At 35.1% G+C, this 5517-nt stretch overlaps 1 pseudogene; it reads left to right on the top strand.

Moving 5' to 3' along the window:
• Positions 1 to 4713: 4713 nt before the first annotated feature.
• Positions 4714 to 4865, top strand: LOC145292482 (U2 spliceosomal RNA; annotated as a pseudogene).
• The last annotated feature ends 652 nt before the right edge of the window (positions 4866 to 5517 follow it).

Here is a 5517-nt window from a genome sequence, read left to right as displayed (position 1 = left end):
ATAATAATAATAATAATAATAATAATAATAATAATAATACCTACATTCTTTTATCCTTCCTCCATTGCCCCATCACCGCCCACCCTAAAAAAAAGTGATACTAAATAGCCGAGAAAGGTCAAGGAGGATGGAAAGACCGAGGAGAGATCACTGACCAGACCTCCGCTGGACAAGTGCGAAGAGAACTGGGGCCTTGAAGAGGCTTATTGCCACTCAAAGTGAAGACCAATGGCTGCTTCTAGCGAGAAATCAGTGGTAAGCGGCTGTTGTGATAACGCAAATTTATTTGCAAATGTTATCGAAAGGGGTGGAGAGTACTGGAAATCTGGAGAGACTTGTTCTCACTCAGCTTCCAGGGAACACCACAGGTTGTTTTCAAGGAGAGATCTTTGATGACCTGTGTGAAAGCTCCTTGTGAGCCAATAATAATAATAAAGTTATAGAAAGAGGTGAAGAGTACTAGAAATCTGGGAAAACTTGTTGTCACTCAGACTCCAGATTACACCACAAGTTGTTCTCAAAGAGAAATCTTTGATGATGGTCTGTATACTCCTAGTGTGTAAATAATAATAATAATAATAATAATAATAATAATAATAATAATAATAATAATAATATGGGACATGGACATTCAGACGGACAAACTCATTCAAGCAAGAAGACCAAATGTTGTAATAATTAACAAGAAAGAAAAATCCTGTCGAATCATAGATTTTGCTGTCCCAGCTGACCACAGGGTGAGTATGAAAGAAAAGGAGAAATGGAGCAAATACACAGAACTAGTCAGAGAGTTAAAAGGGATTTGGATGATGAAGAAAATCAAAATAATACCTATAATAGTAGATCTAGGAACAATTCCGAAAAACTTTTAGAAGAGAATGGGAGAAATTGGAATCAGAGGAATGGCTGCAAAAATACAACGACTAACGCCAAATTGTAGATTTTGTCGTCCCAGCAGATTATAAGGTACAAATCAAAAAGACAGAAAAATACTGAGCTTGACAGACAAAATGCTATCAAGACAAAAACTTGACAGACCGACAAAAATACTATTTAAAAATGAATCGTAATGGACTGACAAGTGTTATTTCAAACTTTAACATGACAAACTACCTAAAATGTTTTTATAAATTTAATTAACACAGACCGACAGAATTTTATTTCAAGTTTAATTAAGCCCAACCATGATCTTCGTAAAAAAGGCATATCTATTGTTCAAGTGGCATTATGCTTGTGGTACAAGCAAGATCTGTCGAACAATCAGACTGTCTGTAATAAATGAGTACTTTATTTGAAAACATTAGAAAACTTTGAAATCGCATTTAAAAAGAGAAACAGAACACGATGCAATTTATACTGAAAATGAACTTTATTCAATATAGATGTAACAAAAAGAATTTAAAACGATAGTAAGGTTGTGTGTTATTGCGTTCAATAAACATCAAGTTGTTTGGTGGATTTTAAGAACTAAAGTTCCTTTATTTGGTTGTATTGTGAACAATCTGAAAATGGCGTTTTATAAAAATTATTAAAATAAAAACATGCAAAGTAAAGCAATTCCGATTATAATTTTTTTATAGTTATCATAATATCAGCCTAGACTTTGTTTCTAAATTTTTAAGATCCGGATTGATAATATATATTATTTATATTATTTGCATTATTTATATTATTTGGATTAGATATATTATTTGGATTAGATATATTACTGGCAAGGCCACCCGGCGTGGCTCGGGATCGTATAAGACAACGAAAAACATTTTGAACATACCTGTTATTCTTAGGATAGAGGAAGTTTTTATGTCTATTTATCATTTCCTATCTATAGCAAAAGAATATTTTACCTACCCTAGGACGGATATTACACAACATATAATAGAATAATTGTACCTTTCCTAGGATAGGAAATTTACAGTACGTATGTGGAAAAAAAATTCCTTACCTAGGGCGGGTAATATGCTAAACATATTTAAAATAATTTACATAATTTTCTGTTGTGCTAAATTTTCTGTATGTCACCGGTAAGAGTGATTTTTGGGGGGCTTTTTTACATCAGAGTACTATAGTGAAGAAGCACCGGATTTTTTTTATATAAATGTCATACTACTCGAATATATTATATGATTTTACATTTTGATGACTTATGAACGCCACAGATAAGAATTTCCTAGTTTTTCATACTGTACAAGTACCTTATTTCCTAGGTAGGATACTGTACAAGCACCTTTTTTTCTGATGTAAAAATGAAAGAACTCGATACTTTTAAGTCATTTTCTGTTGTGCTAAATTTTTTGTGTGTCTAGAGTAAAAAATTTGCTTGTTTTTTTTTTATCTGGGTGCTATAGTGAAGAAGAACCTTATTTCTCATTTAAAAATCATGCTACTCGAATACATAACGTGATTTTCAGTTTTAATAACTTTTATGCACGTCACAGGCAAGATTATCTTTTGTTTTTCATATGAGTACTATACTGCACAAGTATCTTATTTCTTGGGTAAGATAATGTACAAGTACCTCATCTCTAATATATAGATGAAACTACTCGATGAGTTTACATGATTTTCTGTTTGTGCGAACTTTTTCGTATGTCACAGGTGAGAGTTTGTTTTTATATTTGAGTGCTATAGCAAAGAAGCACCTTATTTCTTATATAAACGTCACACTACTCAATTACATTACATTTTTTTCGGTTTGGATTACTTTTATAAACGTCACAGGTAAAATTTCCTTTGTTTTTCATATGGGTACTATACTATACAAGTACCTTATTTCTTGGATAGGATACTGTACAAGTACCTTTTTCTAATTTAAAAATGAAACAACTCGATACGTTTATGTAATTTTCTGTTGTGCTAAATTTTCTGTGCGTCTGGAGTAAGAATTTTTTTTATCTGGGTGCCATAGCAGAAAATTATTTGATCTATTTACGTGATATTTGGAATGTAAAAAATAAGCCGATATATTATTAGTAGCATGCAAGCGCCTCTATAAGTCACTCCGTTGGTTGGTTAGTCGGTCTGTCAGTCTGTCCATAACACTTTTGTGCTTGGCCTTTTTGGTTAAGATCAAAGGTCTGTTGTTAATAAATGCTGTTCTTAGCTTTTTAAGTTTTTCTTGGCCTTTTGGCCAAGATTAGCTCAGGGAGGGACCCTACTAACAATGCACGAGGCAATTTTATTTTTTGTATATTTATTCTAGATTCCCCACTCCCCAACACGAACTGTTTTTCTTCCAAATTCAAGAACTTTTTATTTTCCAATAAATTGAACTTTTTTCATACATCCCCCCCCACACACACATGTCAATAATTAAAAAAAAAAATTATGCACACACACACACACACACACACACACACACACACACACACACACACACACACACACATACAGAAATTGTATATATATATACCCTTTTTTTTGCAAAAACACTGGGGTTTCATAAGTTAGTTTAGAGTCCACAGAGTGAGTGAGATATTGTGGTAAATGTTGCCAGTCAAGAGTAAATTTGCCAAAGACTCAATTTTCACTTTAGTAACAAAAACCCTGCAACACTTCCCCTCCCAGATCTTATAGGGCCTTGTGCCTAAATTTTTTTTGTAAATTGGAATTTTACTTTTAATTTATTTTAATTTTACATTGAATTATTTTGATTGTAATTTTCATTTTCATGAAATAAATTATATATGAAGATCAAAGTGTAGTATCTGTTCCGGCAGATACTGCAAGCAAAGACCATATGTGGGGGCAACCCCCACATATAAGACCTTGGTCAATGTACGGGCAACCCTTCATACCAATTGTCACTATCCAGCTCCCCTACTCCCCGGGGAGTTGGTCCCCATTTCCACTTCACTCCTCACATTAAAAATCAGCCTTGTGCTTAATTTGCTCGGTGGGGGGGGGGGGCAAATACTCTTTTCTTGGCGTTTTGGCAAAGATCAAAGTGTAGTATTTGTTCCGGCAGATACTGCAAGCAAAGTCCATATGTGGGCGAAACTCCACATATAAGACCTTGGTCAATGTAGTGGCAACCCTTCATACCAATTGTCACTATCCAGCTACCCTACTCCCCTGGGAGCTGGTCCCCATTTTCCCTTCACTCTTCAAAAAAAAAAAAAAAAAAAAATCGACCTTGTGCCTAATTTGCTCCGTGGGGTAGCAAATAGATACCAACCCTTCATGCCAATTGTCACTCTCCAGCTCCCCTACTCCCCAGGGAGTTGGTCCCCATTTCTCCTGCACTCCTCACATTCAAAATCGGCCTTGTGCCTAATTTGTTCGGTGGGGGAGCAAATAAATACCAACTCCATATATAAGACCTTGTTCAATGTAGGGGCAACCCTTCATACCAATTGTCACTATCCAGCTCCCCTACTCCCCGGGGAGTTGGTCCCCTATCTCCCCTTCACTCCTCACATAAAAATCGGCCTTGTGCTTAATTTGCTCGGTGGTGGAGCAAATAAATACTCTTTTCTAAACCTTTAGGCCATGATCAAAGTGTAGTATCTGTAACGGCAGATACTGTAAGCAAAGACCATATGTGGGGGCCACAACACATATAAAACCTCGGTCAATGTAGGGGCAAACCTTCATACCAATTTTCACTATCCAGCTCCCCTACTCCCCGGGTAGTTGGTCCCCATTTCCGCTTCACTCCTCACTTTAAAAATTGGCCTTGTGTCTAATTTGCTCGGTGGGGGGAGCAAATAAATACCCATTTCTTGGCCTTTTGGCCAAGATCAATGTGTAGTATCTGTTCGTACTATATGCTGTACTTTTTGTGATATAAAGTGGGGTATCATTTTTCTGTATTAATTTTATGTAAAATGATCACCCACTTTACAATGAGTCAGTCTCAAAGCCATTCAAGTCATTCTCCAGATCATTCAAGCTGTTTTTGAAGGATTCCAGATTTTTTAAAGCATTCAAGTCATTCTTAAGGTCATTCAATTCATCCTTAAGTTCATTAAAGTCATTCTAAGTCATTTACTTTTTATTTATTTAAGTTATTGCAGCCCATTTTTCGGTCGTTTTAGTTCATTTTTAAGAATTTCATGTCAATCCTACACTCCCGCATTCATTCATTACACGAGAGCACGCGACTAATGGCTATCGGCCTTATATATTTTGAATATGACATTTTCGTTCAAAAACATTCTTCTGTATTTTTTTAAATAAAAGTATTCTTGTTTGTTTATTAGAATAACATTTAAAAATCAAGAATATCGGAATGTAAAATAAAAAAGAAAAAGAAATGATGAAGCTTGAAACCGCAACACTTGTGTAGTAATCGGTCACGTTATCTACTGCACCAAATAGACAAGCGATTTAACAATGTTGTGAAATATCTACACAAATAGATTTCTCTTTTACACGATGTACGCATGCGCAGAATAACGCCATTGTGCTACGCTCGCTAACGTGTCATTTCTTTTAAGTTTGAGCCCCTTTTTAATCCCTTAGCAGTTATTTTAACTGAGTAAATGCTTCTAATAAAATTCTGCACCAAAATGCAAT

Source organism: Euprymna scolopes, chromosome 13 (assembly GCF_053919585.1).
Source record: "Euprymna scolopes isolate OS-2025 chromosome 13, ASM5391958v1, whole genome shotgun sequence".
Classification (NCBI taxonomy): Eukaryota; Metazoa; Mollusca; class Cephalopoda; order Sepiida; family Sepiolidae; genus Euprymna; species Euprymna scolopes.
Note: the sequence above shows the minus strand (reverse complement) of the source record. Positions and strands in the feature narration are given on the sequence as shown.